The 13,073-nt window shown below is 35.6% G+C and overlaps 1 protein-coding gene across 2 annotated transcripts in view; it reads right to left on the bottom strand.

The window, feature by feature from the left end:
* The window catches only part of pdzd2 (PDZ domain containing 2), a 133,097-nt gene that overhangs the window by 81,575 nt on the left and 38,449 nt on the right, over positions 1 to 13,073 (bottom strand). Inside the window, exon 1 of one of the 2 annotated variants that reach the window (XM_056458271.1) lies at positions 4,779 to 5,100. The exons of the other annotated variant lie outside the window; for it this stretch is intronic. The gene's annotated coding sequence lies outside the window, so the exon portion shown is untranslated. Of the gene's footprint in view, positions 1 to 4,778; positions 5,101 to 13,073 lie in introns of those variants that run through there. 2 annotated transcript variants of the gene reach the window in all.

Genomic DNA, 13,073 nt, shown 5'->3' with positions numbered 1-13,073 from the left:
GTCAACACAACACAGCACAGAGCTTCTCATTTCTTCTATGAGTGCAGTTTTTGCATGCATAATGCATTTACTGTATTTGAGTGTGTTTTAGTTTGTGGGGAGGCTGGCTTTCAAAATAGTTTACTCTACTGCTCGTTTTGAAATATCTGGTTTCCGTTATCTTGATTTGAATTAGGAACTCCCTGTTGTCTATGGTGAGTTGCTATAGAAAACTCTCAAGCTACAATTATGGGGTCAGTGTCTCGTCAAATGTCAAATGACTGTTTGGCGTTGAGAGAATTTTTAAAAAAATGCTCCCCATAGCCATTTATTTTATCAAATGATCACACAATCACTTCAGAAATCCTTCTGATATGCTTATTTGCTGATTAGGAAAAATATATATATTCAATGATGAATACTGTTTGTTCTGCTTTCTATTAAAAATAGTATTGAAGATTCATTAGAAGCTTTAACTTTTCAGCAATCCTTTTACAAGCGGACAACACTGAAACGCTTTGAGGGAGTCCATATTTGGCCAATTCCATGGGCGGATCAAACACCATTCTGATCTGATTGCTTCCATAGTGTTTACAATGAAGTGGTCAAATGTGTTCAAACAGATCCCAAAAGATCAACTACGGTCCGTATACTGACCTAACATGATCATTATGGGATGTTTTGTGAAAAAGCTCACCAAAACTAGTTATTCACACTTCTTTGCACACTCTCAGAAATAAAGGTACAAGAGTTTTAGGTGATTTAAGTTAAGGTTGAGTAATTAATAACAGAAATCTAATTTTTGGGTGAACTAACCCTTAAAAGGGTACACATTGGTATCTTAAAGACACATTTTAGTAGAGTTTCAAGTTAAACCATTTAGATGATAATATCATGTACAGTTAAAGTATCACTATGGACCCTTAGGTACAAATGTTATGCGAATGTGTACTTTTTTGAAAGGGGTCGTCTCAGTAACAACTCACACCATTTTATCTGAGCATTGTACCAAAGCACATTATCAGAATGATAGTTGCCCTCCACATCTTTGCATTCACTTGTTAGCTGCATGACTGTAGATAAACTGAGAATCATATGCTTACTTTCCTATGGTTTATTCCCTGCATTATCAGGGGTTTACCACTGCGAAATGAACCGCCAACTACTCTGGCAACTGTTTTACACAGAGACTTTCCTGCTGCAAGCCAGCACTGAAAGTACAACCCTCTGTGCTGGGAAACACCCAAACACACTTCACACACTAGGGTTAATTTAGTTGATCCAATTCACCTACAGTATACCACATGTGTTTGGACTGTGGGGGAAACCAGAACACATGGAGGAAAACCACACAGACACAAAGAGAACATAGAAACTCCACACGTAGGCCTCCTGGTCCAGCAGAGACTCAAACCAGTGACCATCTTGCTGTGAGGCAACCATGCTAACCACTTCGTCACTGTGCCACCAAGATGTTAATATTGTCCAAAACGTTAATCCAGGTAAACACCAGGTGAAAACGAACAAATGTCTCTGATGACCATTTGTGATTGCATGACTGAAATACTTTATACAATCAGGGTCTATGATCAACAGAAATTGTTGTCTTTGTCACTTTCGGTCAATTTAATGCCCACTTGGAGGGTAAAAGTACTTGTGTCTGAAATAAAGTGTTAGGCAATAACACGTTACTAGTAATGCATTACTGTAATAGCATTACTTTTGACATTAACTAATACTGTAGCGCATTACTTTTTAAATTTAGTAACTCCATTATACTGTAGTTACAATATGATGCGTTTGTCTGTTACTTGCTAAGTTAAAAAGCTAATTAATTTTGGATAAATTCTGCAGTCTAGCCCACATGACCCCGTTTACAGCGGCAGTACATTGTTGGATTGGTGGATGCCAATCAACCACCGTTAAGAAGACGCCTTGTTTATGAGCCGCTAGACTAGACAAACATCAAGCAAAAGCAGAAAGACAGAATGCGCGCGGGGTATACCAACTGTGCACACAGGAGAGAGACTGAGTGTGTACACGAGAGAGACCGAGAGACTATTAACAGTACTATTATTAATTACTTCGACTAATACTCCTATATTTGTTGTTTTTAAATAAATAATCACACATTTGTTATCTAACAAAATTGATTAGTTTAGTAAACAGTGACACATTGCTGTTATATTTCAGAACACATTATTTAAATGTATAGTGTTTTATTGCTCAGAAAAATGCTGTGATTTTTTTTTATTGTTTCACATATTTTTATAGCTGTTATGCAACAGCAGATTTTGCACTTTGAATATACACAGCTTACTTTCCATAAGCTGCTGACATACCATGTTTAATTTGCGGTTAGCTTGAAACATCGCACATAGATTTCATTTTTGAGAAACTGTTATGTTTTTGCTTTGTTTAAAATGTATAAAGCTTATAGTTGCCTATAATAGCAGTTCTTTGGTGCTGAGTTTTACCAAGCTGATTCTGAATGCAAATTCAGATAACTTTCATTTATTTATTTCATTAAGGTTTTATGTTTGTTGTATATTGTTGCTAGTTTTCATGCTCAAGCTGTGAAAGAACATGTTTAAGGGTTCAATACAACAACTTTAGTTTTTGCTTTTTTGTTCCTGAATATATTGTTCCTTGTGATATTTTTTATTTCTGTGCCGCTGGTCTGAATTAAATAAATTAGCGTTTGAAACTTACCTTTTGTTTAAGTCTGTCTTGTGTTTTATTTGTGAGAATGAAAATTAATTCAAATTGTGAAGTTAATCAACAGCGTAATCTCCATGTAGCATTGAAGTGACTTTATAAGGGCATTAATGGTAGCGATAAAAATGTTCTTTGGAAAAGTAACTTTAAAGTAAATTAATTTTAACTGTAATGCATTGCTTTTTGGTGTAAATAATCGATAAAGTAATTGAGTGACTTTTTAAATGAAGTAGTAACTGTCACTAGTTATTATTTTTAAGTAACTAGCACAACACTGCTTAAATACAAGAAATCTGTACTGACCTAAAACTTGTGAACAGTAATATGTGCAAGAAAATTAAATAGGGAATTTAAATATCAATCAGATTATCACAGAGACAGATGGTTGTCCACCTCTAAACTAGTTAGGATTGATAAAGGCACAGCAAAATTGTTAATTTGTGACAGGAACAGCAGTCGAACAACCCAAACACAACCCTTTTCTTTAAATAGATCTTATTTACCACAAACACAGTTCCAATTGGCTGCTCAAATCTATTACTCCCTTTGGGGGCTCAAAGGAATTCAGGGATATGCTCATCTCCAAATCCTGACAGAGCTCTGGGAACTGGGATTCTTTTTGTGTTCTTTGCAGTGCAAAAAAAAGACTCCTAAAGAACAGCGCATCAATATGTTCTGATTATTATATAGAAAATGACATGTGCAACCCCATCCCATTTCAATTCCGGGTAGAGAATGGCAGTAAAGCATTTTTAGAGGCAATATCCAGCAAGAAGTTGACCAAAGCACTTTTTGTTCATTCATAAATTCGAGCCTCTGTCAAGCGAGCTCCAGAAAGCAGTTTAAACATGCGAGGACATAGAGTATCCCTTTGTGTTGTAGTGCTTCTGGGGAGCTTATGTGACTCAGAGATAAGTAGATTTACAGTCTCTATTTACACAGAGCTTCTTCTGAAATAGAACACTTCCACTCACAGAGCAAGACTTGCAATACCCCATGCTCTCCCTTTGATTTCCACTATGAGTTCTGATAAGACCACTGGGCAACATGAAGATATTTCTGGACAATAATAATGAAAACTTAATAAATGGGACACACTGTGAGAATATTAAGGCTTTAATAAAGCTATAATTGTAAATCAAAGTCAAACAATATTTATTTATTGTTTTATCCAAGTTGTGAACGCATGCTATATTTCAAATACATAAGATTTAATGTGAACAGATAGCAGTATGCATAAATGTTAAACCAGTATGACCATTTGTTTTAACAAACAAGGAATGTCATGCAGTCAGAGCAGGAATTTGTCATATAGGTCAAAACAAAAAGCAAGAACATATTGTTGAATATTGAAAACCTCTAGTTATGCTTTAAAACAATGAATTATCGGAAGACTACGAGCCTGTACAACAACGTTTATACTATAACCCCTTAAATGGCCCACATAAAAAAATAATGATCCATAAATCATTTGTTTTTATGTTAGCTATAACTTATTCAAATAATTTAATCGTTTCTAACGGTTTTAACTAATAGAAGCTGTTTTCAATTAATTTAAGGTAATTAAAGTTACAATTACTCAGGCTAAATTGATCAAATATAAAATTTTAAGACAACTAGGAATTTTGCTTTAGTATTTTCTTTTTTAAGGGTAAAAGCATCGATCTCTAATAGAGAATTAATGTAATAAAATAATTAAAGTAGTATTATTATTAACAGGTAATATGCATTGATAAAAACTTGATTTGGACACTTTTAAAGTCGATTTTCTAAATATTTCGATTTTTTTACCCCTTAAACTGTTGTGCCTCAGCCAAATATTGACCAGTCATCAAGAAAAAACGTGTTTAATTGGCTTACAGATTATGCATAAATGCAAATTTCCAAAAATTGAGGCTTATGACTTGCTTAGTGGTCCAGAGTCACATGATACGGTATCATTTTCAATCGTGAACTCAAAAAAGTGAGGTGACAGTTAAGGGGTTAAACTTAATATAGCAAGTTAATCTGCCAGACTTCCATCTCATCTCATTCTAGCCCTTACATGCAAAATAAAGCTAAAATGAAAACTAATTTGCTACCTGAAACGTTCACTTGCAGCCCTTCATCGTCCTCATGGATGCAGTAAGGTCAGTTCCCGACAGCTGGCACGCGCTGTTTGGGTTCCCGTGAGTTCAATAATCATTGCAATCATCCGTATAAAGTCCCTGAGCGACTTCACCGTACTGTATATTCACGAAAATGTTTCTAGCAGCTCCAGCGACTTTCTCCTTTCATGTGATCTACTTGGTTAAAGTCCATGACTGCTGTTTTCAAAAGGACAGCCTGTCGATGTAGATACGGACAGCGTCTGTGGCTCTGAGCCTGTCAGATGAAAACGCAAACTTTGCGCGCGCTCGCCAGTGATCCAGAGCGCTGAATCTCTGCGAGACTGTTCAGATCCTCCCGCCCCTTTATCAAACTCCCAACCGAAGAAACTCACAGTCAGTCTCTGATATTGGCACTCACTGGTGGTGTCTCATAAGCTAGTGGCTGCCTATTTAGACACTTGGATTAAGCAATAACTAGTGACGAATCAGATTCCTTATGGCAAGCCGTTTTAACAGTAAATCTTTTAAATGTACTGTTTTTATTAAAAGTAGGCCTATATATTTTCATTCAACTAGCACCTAATTTTTAGATACTAGTATGTTTTTTTAAAATAGTCTATGCACTAGGAGTAAATTGGTTAACCGGACTCTACTGTGGCCAATCCGACTAGTAATGTAACAAGATGAGCACAATAAATGAGAACTAGTACCTCATGAATACCTAGTATCATTTTAATGTGACATTCTTATCAACTTTCATAAATGACCATTACTACAAATATAACAAAATCGCATGATGGTATAGTTATACTAAATCATAAAACATATACTGTTCTAGTCCTTGAGTTCAATTGGTCAGTAGTACTGTATTAAAAGTGAGCACAGCTATATCCACTTTTTATTACGAAGAAGAAAATGCTAAATGTTTTAAAAAGAGCAAAGTAAAGGGAAATTGGGGCAAGCGCTCTGAAAATAATTATTCAAAGATGATTCCTTGAATTTACAATTTTTTTATGTTAAGTGGTTGTAACCAATTTATTTGGGTTGAATTTAAACAAACAAACAAATTAAGTTGAGCATTACTAAATTTAATTTGTTTGTTTAAATACAACACAAATTGTTAGGAACAATTTGGCAGAAATCATTTTTTTTCAGTGCAGACGTCATAAAACTTAATGGATAAAATTAATTATAATATCTAAATAAAATGGTAAATATAATACTATAACACTTTGTTATCATAAAACAATTAAAGGTTTCTTACAACAGTCTCAAGAATGTTATGTCCTTATTATTTTCTTTTCAATAAAACTGACAAAGCATTCTAAATTCAGGCTTACAGTGAATGATGATGGCTATTTGACCACTTCAAACACATCTGTGAGTCACTATGTAAAGTGCTGGGTAAATGATTACATGTAATCTGGAATATGTAATTAGATTCCAATGTACTACTAGTAATTAGAATATATTATAATTTAAACTGCTAACAATCAGACTGCATTGGTCACCACTTTTCCCAAACAATTTCCACCAATGCTGCTCAAGAATATGATGACTGAGATTATGATTACCATGACTATGATGAGACAGTTTTATCATGCCCTCTAATAAACAACGTCCTGTGAATGATTAAATTGTAGTATTGTAAACAGGTTATCTAACAAGTGATGTTATCTGCTTCTTTTTCTAAAATAAAAATGTAAATGTCATTGCATATACATTGCAGTTAAGCTTGTACTGACATCGCCATCTACCTCTACAAGTATGTACTGCAGAATGAGAGAAGTGATGGTGCAATGCATTGAGAACCTGGTCACTGAAATCATGTTTGCAGGGTTGAGATGCTCTGATGAAATCAATGTGATGAAATAAATGTTTTTGAGATCCAGAATTGCATTCTACATTTATTTTGGAGTGTCGATATTAAATAAAAATTCTGAAGACAGTTGTATATTAATCCTGTTGTATGCGGTTTAAATTAATAATATAACTGTAATTGTGTGTATTTTAGTAGTATAATTAACTATATTATACATTTCCTGACAAAAGTCTTGTCGCCTATCCAAGTTTTGGGAACAGCAAATAATAACTTGACTTCAAGTATATGATCATGCCTTGATTTTTAATTATTTAATTAGGACAGTAAGGTCTGAGTTTGCTTAGACAAAAGTCTTGTCACTTAACAGAAATAATGTACAGTTTAGAATATAAAGTCATGGTGCAGTGGAAAAAGAATTAATATTATGTAAGCCTCCCATGAGCTTGGAGGACTGCATCCATACATCTCTGCAATGACTCAAATAACTTATTATTAAGGTAATCTGGAATGGCAAAGAAAGCGTTCATGTAGGACTCATCAAGATTCTTTGGATTCATCTTCAATGCCTCCTCCTTCATCTTACCCTCAATAATGTTCATGTCTGGTGACTGGGCTGGCCAATCCTGGAGCACTTTGATCTTCTTTGCTTTCAGGAACTTTGATGTGGAGGCTGAACTATGAGAAGGAGCGCTATCCTGCTGAAGAATTTGCAGGATTCTCCTGTGGTTTGTGATGTAATGGGCAGCGCAAATGTCTTGATACCTCAGGCTGTTGATGTTGCCATCCACTCTGCAGATCTCTTGCACACCCTCATACTGAATGTAACCCCAAACCATGTTTTTTCCTTCACCAAACTTGACTGATTTCTGTGAGAATCTTGGGTCCATGTGGGTTCCAATAGATCTTCTGCAGTATTTGTGATGACTGGGATGCAGTTTAATAGATGATTCATCAGAAAAATCTACCTTCTGCTACTTTTCCAAATGATCAACTTGAAGTCAAGTTATTATTTGTTGCTCTTGCATCTAAAAATTGATGACAAGACTTTTTTCGGTAGTGTATAGCTACTTTCTGATTTTTTTTTAATCGCATTATAGCACTTTCTGACAACTTAAGGGTGATGCTCACTCTCTCTCTCTCTCTCTCTCTCTCTCTCTCTCTCTGTGTTTCACTTTATAAACAATTTCGATTTACGTGTAGCAGAATTTGTTTATCCATGCGCTTTTAGTCATGTTTTTAATCCCAAAGAAAAGTTAATAAAAATTATTTAAAATATTTTTAAGTATTGCTTAACTTTGTTAAAAAATAATGTGTTGTTTAATTAAATGGTTTTGAGCTTTGATTTAGTTCCAAACTTGATATTGAGAACTGTGTATTTTCACCAGTATTGCTACTGAATACTGAAATTTTGTTACTGTGACAACCCTAGTATATGCTGTATATATATATATATATAAAGTTTTTTTTCAGAATAATATATTTTTTTCATTTCACAAAATACTCAGTACAGTGGAAAAAATATCCTTTTTTGGCACATTTATGTTCTTTGAATGCAAGTGTGTAATTTTCTGATGCAAAAAGTATTATCGGTTTGTGTAGTTGTTACATAACAGTTCATATGTAAATCCTCTCTAACTCTGACGCATCTGCAACCTTTTCTGCTTTAGTGACAGAGACTTTGAGCAGTGTCGGTCATTCTGAAGGAGGTGTGTGTTTACCTCAAGTCTGAAGCTATTTCAATATTAAGTCACTAGTATTATATGTTTTCATCATCCGTTCAGACAGATTTGGAAAAGCAGCCTCACGCTTTCCTGTCATCATTCCTGGCAGGATCTCACTATTCCAGCAAAACAGATGGAAAAAAAACACATTTAATAACTTTTGATTTACTGCTGAAGGAAAAAGGTGTCCACCAAGTTATGAATAAATCAAATAAACAAACTCATAAATACAGTACTGACTGCACCTGAGTCTGCACTGGCAGGACGTCTGCTTCAAAAGCCTGCTTTCATTATGAAAGACATCCGGTGCGGACAGCAGTCTGGCACATATTCTTTACATAACTTTGTGAGGAAACCTCCCAAAGACAGTGGCATCATTCACAGCACTGCAGCCTTCCACTAAATTCATGGACACACAACCATCTCCTTATCATTTTCTGTTCCTTTTCTGAGTTGTCTAGAAAATGCAGAAGAAATACAGTCAAGCCCGAAATTATTCAAACCCATGGCAAACTCTGACTTAAAGTTACCTTTATTCAACCAGCAAATTCTTTTTTTTTGACCGGAAATGACACAAACAAAGATAATAGATGATGAACTACAACAGGTCATCATTGTGGAAAAAATATTAAGTGACTTTGAATGTGTCATGGTTGTTGGTGCCAGACGGGCTGGTCTGAGTATTTCAGAAACTGCTGATCTACTGGGATTTTCACACTCAACCATCTCAAGGGGTAGAAAGAATGGTCTGACCTTGTTGATGCCAGAGATCAGAGGAGAATGGCTAGACTGGTTTGAGCTGATGGAAAGTCAACAGTAACTCAAATAACCCCTTGTTACAACTAAGGTATGCAGAAGAGCATTTCTGAATGCACAACATGTCGTACCTTGAGGCGGAAGGGCTACAGCAGCAGAAGACCGCACCAGGTGCCACTCCTGTCAGCTAAAAACAGGAAACTGAGGCTACAATTCACACAGGCTCACCAAAATTGGACAATAAATGATTGAAAAAACTTTGCCTGGTCTGATGAGTCTCAATTTCTGCTGCAACATTCGAATGGTAGGGTCAGAATTTGGCGTCAACAACATGAAAGCATGGATCCATCCTGCCTTGTATCAATGGTTCAGGCTGGTGGTGGTGGTTTAATGGTGTGGGGGATATTTTCTTGGCACACTTTGGGCCCATTAGTACCAATTGAGCATCGTGTCAACGCGACAGCCTACCTGAGTATAGTTGCTGACCATGTCCATCCCTTTATGACCACAGTGTACTCATCTTCTGATGGCTACTTCCAGCAGGATAACGCATCTTGTCATCAAGTGTGAATCATCTCAGACTGGTTTCTTGAACATGACAATGAGTTCACTGTACTCAAATGGCGTCCATAGTCACCAGATCTCAATCAAATAGAGCACATTTGGGATGTAGTGGAACCGGAGATTTGCATCATGGATGTGCAGCCGACAAATATGCAGCAACTGCATGATGCTATCATGTCAATATGGACCAAAATCTCTGAGGAATATTTCCAGTACCTTGTTGAATCTATGCCACGAAGGATTAAGGCCGTTCTCAAGGCAAAAGATGGTCCAACCCGGTACTAGTAAGGTGTACCTAATAAAGTAACCGGTGAGTGTATATAAGCTTTATGTTCTTTATGTCTCAAAAACATGTTCTCCACATGTAAGTGTATAAATGTATAATAACTGTGTAATATTTTGACTGGAAAAGGGCTGAAATTAAAAGCTTTACTCTCAACTTAGTACACTCAAAAACTATTATTCTTGAAAGGTTCTTAGCACACAGCGAGTTTAATTTAAAACTGTATCAGTTTGAAAAAACACTTTTATGCTGAAATGGTTATTTGTGTTAGATTATAGTTGTTTTATTACCTGCCTTTTTGCTTTTCTAATCTGTAACTGTCAAAACAGCCCATACTGGTTTTCTGTAGCCCAACCTTCAGCTGTACACAGACTAACAACACGCTCTTGCAGATAATTAACAAAAAAATGTCTGTCTGTAATCTCCACTATTCTATCCTAATAAAGTTGAAAACATGATTATAAAAAATGAAGGTCTGAACTCTACTGCAGTTTTAAAGACCACCCAAATGCATCTCACTCACATGTAAAACCAATCACAGTCCATTTTGTGCTGCTTTATTTCTGAATGTCAACACAATAAGATTGATATGTTCATTCATTCATCTTCCTTTAGCTTAGTCACTTTACCACTAACTTATCCAGCATATGTTTTACACAGCGGATGCCCTTCCAGCTGCAACCCAGTACTGGGAAACATTCATTCACACACATACACTACGGGCAATTTAATTCATCCAATTCACCAATACTGCATGTCTTAGGACTGTGGGGGAAACCGGAGCACCCAGAGGAAACCCACGCCAATACAGGGAGAACATGCAAATTCCACACAGAAATGCCAACTGGTCCATCCGGGATTTGAACCAGCAACCTTCTTGCTGTGAGGCGACAGTTCTAACCACTTAGCCACCATGTCCCAAGATTGAAATGTAAAAGTTTTAAACATTTCTAAAGGTTTATGCCATAAACTCATTCTTTAATAGACCCAGCATTTAGTTAATCACGATTGGCTGACACAGACGTAAATATGAGGACTCCATTATGTAAAGTCTAAATTGATTATTGAGTGCCAGAAAAATTCAATTCAAGTTTATTTGTTTAGCGCTTTTTACAATAATTATTGTTTCAAAGCAGCTTTACAAAAGGTTCAAATTATTGCATTACAATCAAATTAAGGTATAAGTTACCATCAATTATAGTTAACTTGCAGTTTTAGAGCATACAGGTAATGTCTATGTGGACATGTTTAATGAAGTGTATTTGTGTATTAAATGTATGCGTTGTCTTCAAAGTCAACCCATACATACAGTAACAAGCATTGATTATTTCTTTATTCAGACTATCAACACTCTTTTGCAGGTAAATTAACTATTTTAAAAACTTTCATGTAACTGGTTTTCTACCAAACCTCTTTTTTATCTTCTTTTTGCTTTTAGTGTGTGACCAGCTCTGTTCAGCTGAGGATACAACTTCTCCAAAAAAATAACAGGGCAAGTTACTGATCTCTGAACACAGGTTTCTGCAGTGCACTACTAAATTAAAGGGCAGTAAATATAAATACTAATACACCATGGACCAAATTACACAGTTTGATTTAATTTCATCCAATAGTCCATGGTGGTTATTTCAATTGTGCGAGTAAGGGGATTTTTGTCTGGAACAACTATAAAATGTTTTATACTACTGCCCTCTAGTGGACAAAGACATAACTGTACATTACTAACAGTGCAACCTTTTATTCTCTGCAGACTTCTTAAGTGTCCTGAGAAATCACACCTCTTAAAAAGGCAGTGCAAATTTTTAGCTATTCTAAAATCCAACTAAGTTTAAGGTAAAAGTGATTTTGGGGTAAAAAAAAAACAAAAATGTGGCAGTGTTTACAGAACAGAAACCCTTTCAGTATCTAAAATATAACCTAAATTCACTTACTTACAATTGAATTTTGTAATTCTTCAGTGAAAACATCTTAAACGTGTTGAGGCACATGGCCTTGTGTTTTTTTTTTTTTTGTTTTTTTTTTTGCAAATCAGCCTTGCTCAGCTAAACACAACTTTCCACAAAAAAAGCCATTTTGGGCATGAGTGAAAAATCACAGAGCCAGACATGGTGGAATGTAATTTCTGGGGCTTCAAAATGGTACGTTCCACAACCCAGACAGTATTACCTGAATATCCGGATTGCACAGAGCTAATCCTCAGCCCCATCTGTGAGCAGAGAAATTGGGGGGTTCCACAAGACTCAGTCTAATACTCGTGTTTATGCATAGCAGATGAATGGTTTAAACATAATCTCATAACAGCATTTTTTTTTTTTTTGCATTTTGGGAATTTGAGACTTTTTTTTAGTTTTTTTTTTAATTTGGGAATTTTTTTTAATCACATAGCAAGTTATTACTTAATTCTGTTCATAAATTAGACTTTCTAAACAAAATTTTATTTCGCATCAGGTTTGGACAGCATCAGTCCAGGACTGCCACTGTCCTACAGAGTCTAGCTCCATTCCTAATCAGACACACCTGAAAATCTATTACCTATACCTTCAGGATTGCTTAAAAATACAGGCAGGTGTGTTTGGTTAGAGATGAAGCTGAACTCGAAAGGAAAGTTACCCTTCAGGATCGGAGTAGATAATTCTTAATCTACACTAAAAACGTTTGTAAATTACCTGATAATTGCCAATTGCAACTCTATAGCAGATTTAAAGATCGGCCAAAGGAATTGTTGACTGACATGTGACTGAAAAGTCAACGCGTTTAGTTGACACATCTGTAAATATGAGGACTTTCGTCTTCCATAAAAGGGAAGATTTTCCATTATGTATGTCTGAAGTGATTTTATGTGCCATAACAAGCATTGGTTATTATTTATATATGAGTATTTCTCATAGACAGCTATCATCTAACTCCTTTAACTCGTTCAAACACGAGAGAAAAATTACTCCACTGTAGAATTTAGAACTTAATTTAAAGGGCACCTATTTTACACCTTTTTCCAGATTTAATACAAGTCTTTTGTGTCCCCAGAATATGTCTGTAAAGTTTCAGCTCAAAACACCCATCAGATTATTTATTATACCTTTTAGAATATTGGATTTTCTGCTCTGAACACAATGTAGCTGTTTTTGTTGCCTGTGCCTTTA

Source organism: Danio aesculapii, chromosome 5 (genome assembly GCF_903798145.1).
Source record: "Danio aesculapii chromosome 5, fDanAes4.1, whole genome shotgun sequence".
Taxonomy (NCBI): Eukaryota; Metazoa; Chordata; class Actinopteri; order Cypriniformes; family Danionidae; genus Danio; species Danio aesculapii.
The sequence above is the reverse complement of the archived record's forward strand: the minus strand, read 5'-3'. Positions and strand labels throughout refer to the sequence as shown.